Source organism: Falco biarmicus, chromosome Z (genome assembly GCF_023638135.1).
Source record: "Falco biarmicus isolate bFalBia1 chromosome Z, bFalBia1.pri, whole genome shotgun sequence".
NCBI classification, from domain to species: domain Eukaryota; kingdom Metazoa; phylum Chordata; class Aves; order Falconiformes; family Falconidae; genus Falco; species Falco biarmicus.
The window spans coordinates 76,217,093-76,233,612 of record NC_079311.1 but is presented as its reverse complement, the minus strand read 5'-3'; the positions used below and the strand labels follow the sequence as shown (position 1 = coordinate 76,233,612).

Sequence of the window (16,520 nt, the reverse complement as noted above, 5' to 3'; positions counted from 1 at the left end):
CGCAATCTTCCTGTTATTGTGTAACTTTTGCTTTACTTCGGATAAGCTGAGAGCGATGTGCATTTTTGTCCAGCCACCTGGACTGTCTATGAGACCTTTTTCAGCTAGCCAGTTATCCACACAAAAGCACTTTCTAGCAATCAACAGAATCAGCAAGGAAGGTAAGTCACATAAATATTTAAGATGGGTTTCCTAGCAGAAACTAAATCTCACTGATGTTTCATTTCAGAAGACTGCACTAAAAAGAGCAGTCTCGGCAGTTCTCAGACTCAGTATCCCTAGCTATGAAGTAATTTTAACTATCTAACTTTATTTTAACCTTTGCCTACAGTTGTGAGAGTCCTGGGAATTTGAGGGAAGAGGGCTGGATTTGCAAGTATAGGAAAAATAGGCTGATCCTGTTCACTTCTAATTTACCAGGACTCATGTAATTCTGCAAAATTTTGGATTTTCTCTCATCTAAAAGTACTTTTAAAAATTATCTTGATGGACATAGCTTCATAAAATGCATGCTCAATATGCAGAAGTACATTAAGAACTCAGCATAACTATTCCTAAATGCTGTATGTACATTAAACCATCATTTACAATCCACACAACTCCTAGACAGAACATACACAAGACTTGAGCAATTTTATCACTATCAGACAATCAAATGTTTGACCTGTTTCTTCCCTCACAGTACAGCTGAATTATAGTCTTCAGTTCAACTAGAGCTGAGACAGCCAATTACTCCTTATTTGAAAGCACAGAAATTATCTGGATTTGAAATATGCACCTTACTGCACTTCCACAGCACCTTCTCTAAACACGTATCCCAAAACTCCCCACCTGAGTCATGAATTACTGTTACCACCACCTGTACTAAACTCAACCCTCAATTCACCTCCTCACAGACATGTGAACACATGGCCTTGAGTTTGCCTGAAGGACTACAAATTTGACTATGTCAAGTAGATCAGAAGAAAGCTTGTTTGGTTTTTCTTGCTTTTTTTTTTGCCTTTTTTTTTTTTATTGGGGTGGGAGCGGGGCACGAATGCAGGGCATCTCTCATCAATGCATATAAATACCTGATGGTAAGGCACACCGCAAACCCAGGCTCCTTTCAGCAGTGCCCAGTGACAGGATCAGTGCCAATGGGTAGAGACTGACACACAGGAGGCTCTGCCTGAACATCAAGAAATCCTTTTTTTATTGTGAGGGTGACCCAGCACTAGCACAGGTTGCCCAGTGAGGTTGTGGACTCTCCATCATTGGAGATACTCAAAAGATGTCCAGGCACAGTCCTGGACAACCTACTATAGGTGGCCCTGCTCGAGCAGGGGGAGACAAGATGATGTTCAGAGGTCCCTGCCAAACTCAGCCAGTCATTGATTAAGTGACAAGAGAAGGAAGCCCTGTAACAGAAAAGCTGTTATCAGAATGCCCCACAAGCTTCATTAGGGACAACTCTTAACCTCCAGTATTTCTGCTCACAGTCACGTAAAGAAAATAAAATGAATGTCTATTTTCAATTAAATCAGGTAGGGTAACAGTCACTGGGACTTTAAATCAGTAATAAAGCAATATACACTACTACATCAACAGATAAAATGGTAGACAATGAAAACTGGAATACAGATATAAAACTGCAAGGAGCTTTATACTTGCAGTCATAACCGAGAACTATTCAAGAAAGATTATAAGCAGCTTTTCCTCAGATGCAAAGAAAAGTTCCTGGGTATGGCTGCTACCGGGACATCAAGAAGCAACAAAGAAACCCAACAGGTTGAGGACACAGATCAGAAACCTCCAGGTTACCACAAACACTGAAAAAAAGTAAACCCTAAACACTTTTTCATACTTACTAACTTGCCTTCACTGAGCTTATAATACTACCTCAATCCTTCTCTACATTGAATTTGAGACAGGTACCCCTTGGCACTTACCCCATGTTCAAAACACTCAGAAATTCATTAAGTAGCTAATAAACAAGACCAGGAAGTACAGTACCACTCCCTCTCATCATATTTGGTCACCTGTAGTTACCATCAGTAACTTAGTTCCCTCATGTCAAAATGGATCACAAGTCAGTGATCTGAAGGATGTGTGACTGAGAGCTGAAATAAAAGCCCCACAACAGAAGACATCTGTCCCTTGGGGTACAAGCCATCAAAAGCATGGACCAGAATTTCTCAAATACAATTACAATGTACAGCCCGACAACAGAGCAGGGTTTGGTACCAGGATTCCTTTCAGATTCATGTTGCTGTAACTGCATCTCAGAGAACATGTAAGTTTGAAAATCATGGAAGAGTGTAAATGCAGAAAGAAAAAAAAAAACCAAACAAACCACAAATCTGCAACAGCCTTCAAACACGGGGAAGTACAGACAATGTGATAATACAAGGTAACAGTCAAGTGTTTACCATAAAATAGCCATTATTCCGTCAACATTTAAAACCCCCCAAAAAAAAAGTCAACAAAAAAAGCTTTCAGAAGCCATATGCTTCATTCCATATTATTATATCCATCATCTCTAAAACAAAACAAATACAGTAGGAAAAAAAAATCATTTTCTTTGTTCAAAAGCAATCTCAGTATGGTCTCTAAAGCATCATCCTACTTCCAGGAACAGTATTTTAGTCACAAGAAATACAACTGAAATGTTCTAGAGGAAACCTATGCCACACACAATAAAACTGCACAAAGACTTCCTCTCTCTACAGCTAACCATTAAAAATATTTAGGAATACGATCATAGCTACTCAGTTCAAACTTTACACTTTCAACCACAGAGCTGCCTAACAGGCCAAGACTGACTGTCCGCCCACCCCACTTCCCATTAAACCAGGTTAAAAAAAATGCAACTGATGATTCAGATCTGGAGGTTAAGAAGTATATGTGTTTTCTCCATTTAACTTTGGATTCAAATAAGACATAATTGTGTAACACGAAGCTGCATCTTCTGCAGATCTGGAATAAACTGTGTTTCCTATGTAATAAAGCAAAAAAAAACCAAAACCATGAAGTTCACCGTAGGAGTACTACTTTGGGCAAACCTTTTCAGCCTCCAGAAAGATCAAAGCTCTCTCAATATGGGAAACATTTCATTGTTTTCAATGCAAAATGCTACACTCAGCCAGGTTAAGGATTCCTCCCTAACCTCATCCGTTGGAAGACCGATTTAAGAAGCTGGGGAGGGAGAGGAAAAAAGCTTGACAAGTTCGCCTTCAAAGGAAGCCACAGTATCTTGCATCTTTCACAAAGACAGCTGGACCAAAAAAAAAAAAAAAGTTAATTTCAAGAGAACTGAGAGTAGAAACAACTTCATACACAACAACTGCAAGAAGTTGTTCGCATAACCTACCTTACAAGCTTTACAATCTAAAGAGAACATAAATAAAACAATATACTCAGCAAAATAGTTATGATTTAGTAAATGCAAGCTGAGCAAGTCATGAGACCTTATGCATCACCATTCCATCTCCAATCTGACTTGCGTCACTCTTTACTCTTCACAGTATTGAGATGTAGCAGGGGGGAAAGGGCCAAAGGAATCACACCTGTTGAAAGAGACTGCAGGAGTCCCAGGTGGATGGGGTGTTCTGACAAACTGCCAGTTTAGATTGCCAAAATTGAAGAGCATGGTCTTCCACATTAGCGCAAAACAGAGAAACCCTTTGCACGATTTTTGTAAAATATGAACCTTAAGTAATCACAAAGGAGCTTCACAACTTTTCATCCAAGCTCCCACTTTAACGAGCATAAGCTGTTTAAGGAAGTTACATGAAAAACAGTACAAGTCCAAACTAGGTCTTTTCTGGAAGCAAAGAGGACACAATGGGCTACAAGCAAGCAAACTATATCACAAAAAAAGCCTAAAATTCAACAAAACGCTGCATCAGAGTAACAACACGGAAGTGTTTATCACTTGTATTTCCTCTAGCACCTTCCATTCGGTATTTCTGAAGTATACAAATAGAACACTGAGTTTCTTCAGTCTGTTGCCTTATAAAGAGAAGTCACTTGGCTTCTCTTTTACCAAGACAAAACAAGGCTGTCACAAACACAAGCACAGAACACAGGTCTTCAGAGTTCTGCTCATGTGCTTTAATCAAATAAGAGAAAAAGATAAATTAAATAAATTAATAAGAGGTATAAAGTTGTATTCCTATACTTTCATGAAGAACCTATTCCAAGTACAAATGTTAAACATTACTGAAGTTGCAAGTAATCATTACTATTTAGTAATACTATCAGTACTAATTATTAACAGAGTATTAACAGACTATGATACATCTATTTCTCAAGCACTATTAATCAGCATACTACTCTGCTATGAACAGTGTCACTATGGGGACACCAGCAACACACATAAAACATACCAAAAAATGGCATTCCAGGAGGAAAGCACCACATTAAAAAAAGAGTCCATGGAAGGAATATAAAGCAACAAAAGTCTGCTGCTTCCAAGTTTAAAAGGGTAGCTTACAAATTGGAAGAACTAAAGAAGTTTTAAAAATAATAGCTTCTGGTAACAGGCAAGATTATTTTGTTGGGTTTTCCCTTGGATTTCAGTGGCAAGCCTGTAACTCCAAAGTCCCCTCAAATGGTCAAATCCTTTTGCAAGTCATGGCACCAGAAGCCTTCTTGAGGACCAGCCAAAACAACACAAGTGAAATACCCTCAACTTCTGAATTTCCCTGCCTTTGTTTTTATTACTTATAAACACTTTTTAAAATCAAAACCCGCTGAAACTAGAACAAAGCAGAACAGAGCTTGCCCACTTCCCACTCCTCGCTACCTCCTTCCAGTTACCAAGATTGTTGAGGTTACAAATACACAAACTGGCTCATTTTCCAGAATATGCATCAAAATTTGTCTACACCATTTTTCTCCATGTAACCCTTCAGGAGTCCCAAACATCATTAATGCTGCAAAGTGATTTAACCTTGCTTATTTCCAAGTAACCTAGTGTAAGGTTAAAAATAAATTCTTTGAACAAGTTAGGTCAAACCACCACAGAGAGATCAGACCCGGGTCAGTCAGGTAGGAATTCAAACCTAGATTCCACCACAGAATGAGATATAACCAAGGGAACTGCTAAAAGTGTCTGGTAAATATGAAAAAAGCAGATCCTCAGAAGGCTGAGGGCTACCTACGTTTGAACAGCAAGCACTGCTCCTCCAGGCCTGAGCATCCTCCCCCGCTGTTCCCTTAACTCACAACCACCTCCAATTTCCCTCCTTGCAAAAAACAGCTGCTTATGCCAGGACAGCCCCTCCATTCCACCAGCCACCATCATCCCAGAGGCTACAGAGTCGAGCTGCTGCAGTATTAGAAGCATTCAGCAATTACTCAAGTTGAGATGACTAGAGACCAACTGCTGCTTGGTAGCTAGAGACCCAGTGGGCTGGCCCTCATGAGCTTCCCCTTACATAGCTCCATACCAAACCCCAAGTTTCTGTTCCACAAGACCACATGTTCCTTTGCCACAACCAAGAGAGCTCTGCATGTCCACACTCCTGATGTTAACACACCTACAGGAGAGAGAAGCTTCAAACCAGGTTCACCATGAGCATCTCCCAGGTGGCATTCAACAGCACTGCAGACATTTCAGCACATATTTTTAGATCTATTTCACATCACAGAGTTCAGATCCTTGCCATCAGGCTCAAAGGTGTACAAGGTCTTTTACACACCCATTTTTCTGCAGAAGGGTTTCTACCAGTTCACCTTCCTGCCATAATTCTCTTCAGCAACAACAGCAAACACAGAAGAGCTTTCTTGTTTGTTTTTTTTTAATGCAACATAAGCCAGGCCAATAGCAAAGCCCTGCCCTGACTTAAAATTCTCTGCAACCATATATAATCAGCAGTGAGGAAGGACTAGGTAGAGAAGGTTAAAAAAAACCAGTTCATTCATTGCCATGTCCTCAAGTAACCTGCTGTTGCTGCTGAGAAGTTACTGTCAGTGAATTCTGTAGCTGTGACCGTGACACAGCTGCCCTACCCCCCCACCAGTGAAGGAGCACCCAGGAAGATGGAGAAAGATGGAAGTAAAGCCCCACACAAGGCACAAACCAGTAGTTATTCACCACTCGTTCCCCGCCGTGCTGCCAGCCCTCCTTTGGCCTGACGCGGTATCAGAGGGGGCCCCAAGGCACACACCCCGCCAGCCCCGCCTCCCCTCTGAGGGGCGCCGCCGCACCCCCCTTTCTCCACACCCCCAGAGCCGCGAGAAGCCCGAGCCGGCCCGAACAGACACCTCCGGGCACCAGAAACAAGGGGGTGGGGAGCGGGACCCTCTCCGCAGGCCGGCCGAGGGTGGAAAGCTGGCCCGGCCCGGCCGGCACCCACCGCGGGCCGGGTCGAGTCGAGTCGGGTCGGGTCGGGTCGGGCCGGCCCACCCCCCCACGCGAGCCCGGGCAGGAGCTGGGCGGGAACGGCCCGCAGCCGCGGCCTACTCGGCGGCCTGTGCCCGCGCCCGGGGGGGGCGGCAATCTAGGGCAGGGCGCCGCTCCCCCGGCGGCCGGCGGCGAAAGTAGGGCAGAGCCGCCCCCCTCGCCCGCCGCCGCCCCTGAGCCGCCCGCGGCCGGGAAGGGGCGCCGGGCCCGGCGGGAAGGGGCGGGCCCGGCAGGCACCCGCCGCCGGACTCAACCGCCCACCGGCGCCGGGAGCCGGCCCCGCGGCAAAACCGGGGTGCCCTGCGGGGGGGGCGGGCCCGGACGGAGCCTCGGGCCGCTGACGGAGCCCAGGCCGCCCCCGGGCCCTTGGGCGGGGGAGGGGCGCCCGGCCTCCCACGGGCGCGCGGGCCCACCGCCCCCACCGCCGCCACGCGCGCAGGGCGGACGGTGGGGGAGGGGGACGCGACCCCCCACCCACCCCACCGCACCCCGCGGGCGCGCGGCCCCAGCCCCCCCGCGCGGTACCTGCCCAATGTGCTCACAAAGCAGCAGCAGCAGCGGCGCCCACCACCGTCACGTGACCGCCCCGCGCCTGCTTCGCCCCCTCCCCCTCCCCACTCCTCCCTCCCTCCACGCGCGCGCGAGGCCGCTCCCCCGCCACGTGACGCGACGTGACGTTACGTGACGTACCGTGACGCGGCGCGCTCCCCTACCCCCGGCAGCCGGCGCCCCTCCCCGCCCTCCCGCGCGCCGCGCCCCCCGCCCCTCACACACCGGCACGGCCTGAGTGGGGGCGGGGTCACGCGGCCCCTCCTCCCTACGTCACGGGCGCTCCGCCCCCCCAGAGCGCACGCGGCGGAAGGAGGCGGCCGGCCCCGCCCGCGGCGCGAGCGTCGCCGCCGGGAGAAGCCGCGGGGCCTCCCCGCTCCCGACGGGCCGCAGCACCGGGTCGGCGCCGCGGCGGGGCCCGGGGACAGGCCGCAGCCGGCGGAGCGGTCCGCGGCCGTGAAGGGCTTGCGCAGGGCCGGGCGGCCCCACGTCGGCGCTCAGTCGGGCGGCAGAGCCCCGCCGGGTTGGGGAACAGGGTTTTATTTATATATATAAAGTTATATTTATTTATATATATAAAGCGTCTATCACCATATTGATAAACATTCTTTGGAACCATTCTTGATGGCAGAGGTAAGAACAGGAGTCAGTCTGTTAGTACCTCAGCACTTCTGTTTCCAACCAATTTTTTTTTTAAAAAAAAAAAAAAGCCACAAGACTGCTGCTCTCTCTGGCCGAAGGGGCACGGCGAGGTTTTTTAGGTTGGTTGCGGCTTTTTTATTTTGTTTAGCTTTGACTTTTTTGTTTTAAGATGGCGCTTATTTTCTGCCCCACAGGGTTTATTCGGGGCTGCTGGTGAGGCCTTTCTGTCACAGGCCGAAGCCTGTACCAGGTGCCGGGTGATGTGTGTTACACATCATGCCGGTCCCAGGCATGTTCAAGCTGCACCGACACAGGGTCTGGGCTCTCCGGAGCTCCCTGGTTCCTTCATAAAATCGTTTAGGCTGTAGAAGACTGTTGAGATCATCAGGTCCAACCGTTAACCCAGGACTGCCAAGCACCCCATCTACATGTTTTTTTTAGACACTACCAGGGATGGTGACTCAACCACCTCCCAGGCAGCCTGTCCCAGTGCTCCACCACCCTGTCAGTGACATTTTTCCCAACACCCAACCTAAACCTCCCCGGCACAGACTGACGCCGTCTCCTCTTGCCCTGTCACTTGTCACCTGGGAGAAGAGACCGGCCCCCCTGCCTACACCCTCCTGTCAGGCAGCTGCAGGGAGCCACAAGGTGCCCCCGAGCCTCCTCCTCTCCAGGCTGACCCCCCCCAGTTCCCCCAGCCGCTCCCCACCAGCCTTGTGCCCCAGCCCCGGCACCAGCCCCCTGCCCGTCTCTGGACACGCTGCAGCCCCTCTGCGTCCCCCTGGCAGTGAGGGGCCCAACCTGAACACAGGAGTCGAGGGGCGGCCTCGCCAGTGCCCAGTGCAGGGGGACAGCACTGCCCTGGCCCTGCTGGCCACGCTGTTCCCGGCACCAGCCAGGGTGCTGCTGGCCTCCTTGGCCACCTGGGCACACGGGGGGCTCATGCCCAGCCGGCTGCCGACCAGCCCCCCCAGGCCCTTTCCCCCCAGGCAGTTCCCAGCCCCCTGCCCCCAGCCCGCAGCGCTGCGGGGGCTGGTGTGACCCACGGGCAGGACCCGGCACTGAGCCTGGTTGACCCTCACACAACTGGCCTGGGCCCATCGCTCCAGCCTGCCCAGACCCCCCTGCAGAGCCTCCTGCCCTCCCGCAGATCAACGCTCCCCCCAGCTGGGGGTCACCTGTGAACTTGGTGAGGGTGTGCTAGATCCCCTCGTCCAGATCACTGATAAAGATACGGAACAGGACTGGCCCCAGCACCGAGCCCTGGGGAACACCACCTGTGACCGGCCACCAGCTGGATGTAACTCCATTCCCCACCACTCTCTGGGCTGACCCAGCCAGCGGGTTACCCAGCAAAGATGCACCCGTCCAAGCCATGAGCGGCCAGTGTCTCCGGGAGAATGCTGTGGGAGACTGTGTCAAAGGCTTTACTAAGGTCCAGGTAGACAACAGCCACAGCCTTTCCTGCATCCACTCAGTGCGTCACCTTGTTGTAGAAGTTCAGGTTCATCTAGCAGGACCTGTCTTTCATAAACCCCTGCTGGCTGGGCCTGATCCACAAATTTTCCTGAATTTGCCATGTGATGGCACTCAGGATGATCTGCTCCATAACCTTCCCCAGCACCGAGGTCAGGCTGACAGGCTTGTGGTTCCCCAGATCCTCCTTCCTGCCCTTCTTGTAGATGGGTGTCACATTGGCTAACCTCCAGTCTTGTGGGACTTCTCCAGTTAGCCAGGACTGTTCATAAATGATGGAGAATGGCTTAACAAGCTCCACCTCCCTCAGTACCCTCAGGTGGATCCCATCCGGCCCCATAGACTGGTGCATGTTTAAGTGGAGCAGCAGATGACTAACCATTTCCTCCTGGACTGTGAGGACTTCATTCTGCTCCTTGTCTCTGCCTTCCAGCTCAGGAGGCTGAGTACCTACAGGGAAGCTGGTCTTGTTATTAAAGACTGAGGCAAAGCAAGCATTAAGTATCTCAGTCTTTTCCTCATCCTTTGTGGCAATGTTCCCTGCAGCATCCAATAAAGGACGAGGATTATCCTTGGCCTTCCTTTTGTTTTGCCCTTCTCTAATTGTTGTTCTCCTGGGGGCTTCATCACAGGCCCATCTGATATCCCAAACAATCTGGCTGACTAGACAATCAAAAGGCTGCTTTGCTCTTACACAGTTGCTGAGACCAATGTCTGAGTGGTCAGGAAATTAGAACCGATTCTGCACTTTACCAATTTCTTTAAAATGTTAAACTGTTCTGCAAAGCTGGACACAGGGAGGCACCCCATTGACACAGAGGAATCCTGGGACAAAGGATAGCTGCACCACGGGAGGAAGAGGTCAAGGAGAGCGTGCTAGGGACTAGCAGAGAATGGCAAGGGGGTGACACAGCAGAAGCATGTCTGAGTACTTGATGCAGCTTCTGGCAACCGAAACTGAATGATGGCAAGACATATGGCAAGAAAGGAAGGTTGCTTGACTCCCCAAGAAGAGGAATTTCAGGTTGTGAGCCAGGAAAAAGAATAACTTTTCCCCTTTAGACTTTTCCCTGCTGTGCATATTTCTATTGTGTACAGCACATCTGGTTGCCCAAAATGTAGCGGTTGTACCCTTCTGGCATCCCTTCTTTGTAAGGCCTGGCATTTTAAGGCAGGGCTTGCTTATCCTGTGTGGAAATTGGTTCCTGCTTGGTGCTCTGCTGAGCAGGCAGGGTTAGTGAAGGTGATGGGGACATCAGACAGCAGACCGTTTGTTCAGCCTCCAGTGATCTATCCCATGTTTTTTGTCCTTTTCTGTGGTCTTACTTCCTTTACTGCTGTCCACTCATCCTCTGTCCCTTGACCCCATATTCTCCAAGTAATTAGAGAGGGCATCAAATTTATTTTTCCCTAAGCAACATCTGAAAATTAATCAGTGTTGTTCATGCTTCTGCCTTCTCTACTTAGACAGACAAGACAGATTTAAGCAGACTGCGTCCTGGACTGACCTTGATATTTATTACATAGATGAGCAGGAGCTACGACAGTTCCTACTGCTCGGAAGCAGCAAGAGCTCCCTATTCCGATCTTTTCTCAATAAGATAGAGGGTCCTTTAGAGCTAAATTGAAATTCAGATCAAACAGTGCACAGGTAGCGTTGATTTTTTGAGGCAGCTGTTGATATTTTGTTTTATCACTATTGCGGGGAGGGAATTAATTATAGCTCTAAACAAAGTTTCACAGGCTTTGTGACAAACATGTCTGTGGCTCCATAATCTGTGCGGATTTAATCATTATTATTAGCATTCTTTCTTCATGACTTGGCAATCCTTTGCTAATCAAGAGGGATATCTGATGTGAAGCACAAAACAGCAAAGGCTGAGAGCTCTTGGGATGCTGTAGTCAGATGGTGTGGTGCCAGCTGGAGCGCATCTCCAAATTTCACACAGAATCCAGCCCAGGAGCATTTGGAATAGGAGAAAATTACACAAGGATACCAGGACAAAAGCATTGTAGACTCCTCTCTGCTGTACATAGAGTAAATATAAAATGAGAAAATGGAATATTTCACTGCCAAAGCTGTCAGAGAAAGCTAAAGGAATAAACCGACGGATGCTAAGGGACACAGATCCTCTCTCCAAATATTCAGTATGTCAGGCTTGGAGTGGAAACTGTGCACGAAACACAGCAAATGTTTGACCAGGCCTGGCAGGCAAATTATACCTGCTGCCTGTGTCGGGACTTTATCTGCTGTTACAGGGATTTGTGACCTTTTCAGTTTTCCAGCTACTAAAGAATAATGCAGTACAGGTGCAAATCCCACTGGACTGTGTGATTAAGGTTACTTCAGGATTGCTTTTCTCAGTCACCTACTGCGGATCTCCCGAACAGCCTGCAGTCTATGTACCACAGGCTGGAACCCACCATTCTGGTGCTTCGGCATTCTACTTGCCAGTCACATTTGGGAGCGGGGGGGAAACCATTTGTGTTAAAAATATCACCGTGTTCCTAGTTCAGAAGTCTGCTCTACTTCCGTGATATAAACAAGAAATTAAAACCATCTATTCTTCACAGGCTCAGGCTGCAGCGTATCTTTGCTCCTGTTGGTAACCTCTCTTCTACTTCCCACCCTACCAACACTTGCCCCTCAGACTCATCGGACAGTTAGTCCGACTAAGCTGAAGTTCAAAGCAGTTTTTCACAATTCAGTCTGAAGTTTTTATTTTTTGTGTGCCTGGTTTTTTCCCTCAGTTACATCACCTGGTGTAATAAAAATACTGCTCTTCTCTGCAAACTGTTCTTACGGCCTTAACCCATGACAGCAGCAAGCGCTACCTTTCTCCAAAACACACTCCAGTAGCCTCAGAGAGGCAATGCATCCAGTCATACCCAGACGCTGTAAGAATCAAGCTTGACTTTTAGGTTTGAGTTGAGTTTGCAGGGAATGAAGAATTCTGTCTAGTTATAGTGGAACGCTGGAAAAATCTCAGGTGCAAAGTGGGGTGGTCTCAAGAGGTGTTACCCTTGGGCATGCCAGCAATAGCTGCTGCATTTAGACTTGGCGTGAAACTTGTACAGATGCTGTCTAGAAATGGGATCCACTGTGTTAGATTGCGTTAACATACTGGCAGAAGCAAGGACTCAGTAACATTTGTACTTGAAAGTGTTTCTATTTCAGTTGTGGAAGCAAGCCCCTCTGGTATAGATGCCATTCACAGCACTGAAAGCAGGAAGGGTAATGATACCATTGTATCTAGCTTTCATACAGCCCAGGACATTAAAATCCCTAACATCCACAGGCTGCATTAGTCCCTCATGCCTCAACATCATCCTGGGAATTCATGTTGGACTGCTCGATCATCCTTTACAGTCGATGTGTGCCTGGAGACAGACCCCCTTCTGTACGTGCCCCCTGCAGCCCTTGGTCCAAGTTTTTTCACCTTGTATTTGGCTGTATGAAAAAGTGATGTATTTTTATGTGACCAGAATCTGAAATTGCTCTGTGCATCCACCTTAACCCCACTGTAATTTTCCATTCCTCCAACCTTCTTCACAAAGCATTTTATTTGCAGTGACTTTGTACTTATTTCCAGATTGCTGAGACAGTTCAACGCTTCCCAGCCTCATACTGATCCCGCAGAACCTTGCTGTTTTGGGGATGATGTTGACAGCTGCTGATCTGTGTAGCGTGTGCTCTGCTAATGGTGAGTGCTGAGTTTGTTCTGTCAGACTCCCCAGTTTAATTGTGAGGTGCCCACTGTTACCTTTCTCAGCCAAACAATCTCCAAGAATTAAACAGACTTCTGTTAAACAGACTTATTTTCCACACAACCTTGTTGCCTGGTGTTAACTGTATATCTAGCCTTGAATTCTCTATTAATCAAGTCCCTTATCAGTTTTCCATTATTTTGCCTGTGAAATCAAGGAAAGTAGTCTGCAGGTATCTAGTCAACCCTCTGTGCCCTGCTCAGACAGTGGCATGCTTCCAACCTCTTAAAATTTCCACAGATTAAAATCATCTCCCTGAAGCCAGAAGTTTCCCTGGCCAGCTCTTAAATAACATGGGGGGGTGGGGTTGGACTGGATGATCATTAAATGTCCCTTCCAACCTACAGGTCCCTTCTGGCCCAAACCGTTCTATGCTTCTATGGTGTAGACACCTCAGGGATGGTGATAGAAAACCATTTCTGACTGCCAAATGTTACTTCGCACTAGTCAGTCCATAAAATAACAACCAGCTAACTCTTGTGTACCACTGTGGCACTATTAGATGTTCAATGCTTCTTCATGGAACAAGAAGCAGGTGTGTTTGGAACACTTCTTTTATAATCATCTGTTAGTGCTTTTAAAACTATCTACAAGTGGGCATGATTGCTAGGAAGTGTTCTTTGAGAAGATGAAAGTTCTTGGAAGCAAAAAAATCCTTTTGCTGCTGTAGCTTATACCACCTTATAACAGAATAAATGCAGAGACATTTGTTTTATCTGTTCCTTTTCTAATTTAAGTTACAGGCAACTCAGAAGTTTATCAGCTGGAGACGCCAGTTATTTACATGCAGAGCTAGTTCATTCTGGGATGGCTGAATCGCTCAGCTGCGGTGCCCCATAAATGCAAAGCTAATTCTGTTACTGGGCTGCACTGACATCCTCATGTCCTGCTAGACTTTTAAACATCCTTGCACCATGTTGCACAGTGCCTCTTGCAGTGCTTACAGAGCACTTTATGCTTACATGTGCCTTTATCAACTGGATTTTAACAGGCCTAGTGGAATCTCAGCTCACCCTTCCTCCAGTAATGTAAATGTTCCTGTAATTGATTGGCAATTAACTAAAAGTTTTATAAACTGGAAGCTGGATGTTGCACCATTTGCTGTTTTCCCGCAAACTTAATCTTAGGATAAATTACTAGCATTTTTATCCTGTGATAAATTTTAGGAGAATGTTCTGAATAGCATGGCCAAGGATATTTGCCAATTCTTGTTAAACGTCAGTCTTCTTTAAGTTACGAAAGGGCCATTTGTAGATGCAGCAACTGGCAAATCAGTGAGCTTGAAAAACCTCGGGGAGCTACAGGCTGGTCAGGCTCCCCTCTGTGTCTGTGAAGGTGATAGAGCAAATAGTACTGAAAGCCATTTCCAAACATACTGAAGACAAGAAGACGACTGGGAGTAGTCAACATGGATATACACTGGGGAAGTCATGTCTGACCAACCTGATCTACGATGAAATGACTGCCTTTGTAGATGAGGGGAAAGGAGGGGATGTTGTTCACTTAGATCTTAGCAAAGCTTTCAACAGTGTTTCCTACAATAGCCTCTGAGACAAATTGATGAACTACAGTCCAGGTGTATGGACAGTAAGGCAGATTGAAAACTGGTGGAACTGCTGGGTTCAGGAGATTGCCATCAGTGGCACAAAGTTCAGCTGGAGGCTAGTCGCTGGTGGTGTACCCTAGGTCCTGGGGCCAATACTGTTGAATATCTTCTTTAATGACTTGAACAGTAGGAGAGAGTGCAGCTTCAACAAGTTCACAGATGACACAAAATCAAGAGGAGTGGCTGGATGCACCAGATGGTTGTGGTGCCATTCAGAGGGACCTCAACAGGCCAGAGAAACAGGCCAACAGGAACCTTATGAGGTTCAACAAAGGGAAACGTGAAGTTATGCACCTGGGAAGAAATAACCCCATATGCTGGTGTGGGCTGGGGCCAACCACCTGGAAAGCAGCTTGGTGGAGAAGGACATGGAAGTCCTGGTGCGCAAGTGGAACACGAGCCAGCCGTGTGCCCTTACGGCAAAGGCCAACAACATCCTGGGCTGCATTAAGAAAAGTGCTGCCAGCAGCTTGAGGGAGGTGATCCTTCCTCTCTCTCACCAGTTCAGCACCGGTGAGACACCTCTGGAGTACTGTGTCCACTTGTGGTCTCCACAATACAAGATAGACATGGGCATACTGGAGGGAAGTCCATCATAGAGATGATTAAGGGACTGAAGTACTTCACATACAGGCAGGCTGAAAGAGCTGGGATTGTTTAGCCTGCAGAAGAGATGGCTCAGGGGGGTCTTATCAGTCCCTTACCTCATGGCAGTGACTAAAGAAGATGAAACTAGACTTCTCACTGATAAACCACAAAATGAAAACAAAAATCTATCTATCAATAAAACTTTCCTACTGTGAGGGTGGTCAAACATGGGCACAGGTTTCCCAGAGAGGCTGTGGACTCTCTATCCTTGGAGATACTCAAAACCTGCCTGGCCTTGGTCCTGGGCAGCTTGCCCTAGCTGACCCTGCTTTGAGGGGGTGGCTGGGTTAGGTGATCTCCAAAGGTCCTCACCTTTCTCCTCTCTCCTCTGCTCCTTCCAGGTCTCTCTTCATCGAGGGCTCCTCTTCATACATTCCTTAGAGCTATTTAACTACTTAGCAGGAACCAGCCACAGCTGCACATTATCCACGTCAGCCAACCCACTGCCCCTGAAGCCAGCCCACAGCTGTATATTATCAATGTTAATTAACCGGCCTTCATTCCTCTACAATTCCTCTACAAGGTGACAGAGAAATCCGTGTCAAAAGAGCTAGACGTTTTCATGTAGTCCCTTTCTGTTGCTTTTTGCAGAATGTTTAAGCTCTGAATATTTCCCTTCCCCTTAACCAAAGAGTTGAGCAGCCCAGAGTGCAGAACTAAAGGCTTTCCCCAAATGCACTCAAAGTACAGCAGCCTACTGTATATATACCAGGGTAACAGGAAAAATAATTTTTTTGGAGTCAAAGCCTGTTTATATAAGTAAAAAGCTAAAGCTGTCCTTCTGCAATTAACAGGAAAGAGACGCTACTATATATACATATGGCAAGTCATCATTACTGCTAGAATTTTTTCCTGGAAGGGAAGAAACTGTCTTTGAAGTGGTTTTATCAGAGAGCAAGATCAGAAGTCGTTATAGCTGATTAGCTCTTTACTGGCATCCTCGCTGGCCCAGCTGCTGCATGGCACCCAGCAGCCCTCAGCAGCGGGAAGCAGGCTGCCACCACAGCAAGCGAAGAAATGGATCCTGCTTTACCAGGTGTTTTTCTTAGCATTGACCAACTGCTCCTCATCCTCCTGGCTCTGAGACCTCTTTCAGGACTCATATACTTGGAGAAAGTATCCAGCATTGCTCCCTAGGTGAATACTTACCCAGAATACAGTGGCTATAGGGGTAGGAGTTTTACAGCAACAGTGCCAGTTTGTGTCTCCCCAAAGGCAACCTTAAATCTAGTCACATCTTTTCTAGTTGTCCAGCATTCATGAAATTTCTATTGTCAATGAATCTGTGTGCTTAACGTTCATTAGGCACTGCAGCGAGTGTGTGGAGAGAGGAAACCCCTGGAACATAGAAACTTTTGACAACATAGGAAAAACCCCACAGGCTCCGATTACAGGGGCTACAAATCTTTCTGCTGAGACTTCAGCATCCCTAGAGCATGA

General features: G+C 47.6%; 1 protein-coding gene across 4 annotated transcripts in view; it reads right to left on the bottom strand.

The window, feature by feature from the left end:
• UBAP2 (ubiquitin associated protein 2) overlaps positions 1 to 7,006 on the bottom strand; it is a 125,991-nt gene extending 118,985 nt beyond the window's left edge. For all 4 annotated transcript variants that reach the window (XM_056323773.1, XM_056323774.1, XM_056323776.1 and 1 more), the window contains exon 1: positions 6,914 to 7,006. The gene's annotated coding sequence lies outside the window, so the exon portion shown is untranslated. The remainder of the gene's footprint in view (positions 1 to 6,913) is intronic.
• Positions 7,007 to 16,520: the final 9,514 nt, after the last annotated feature.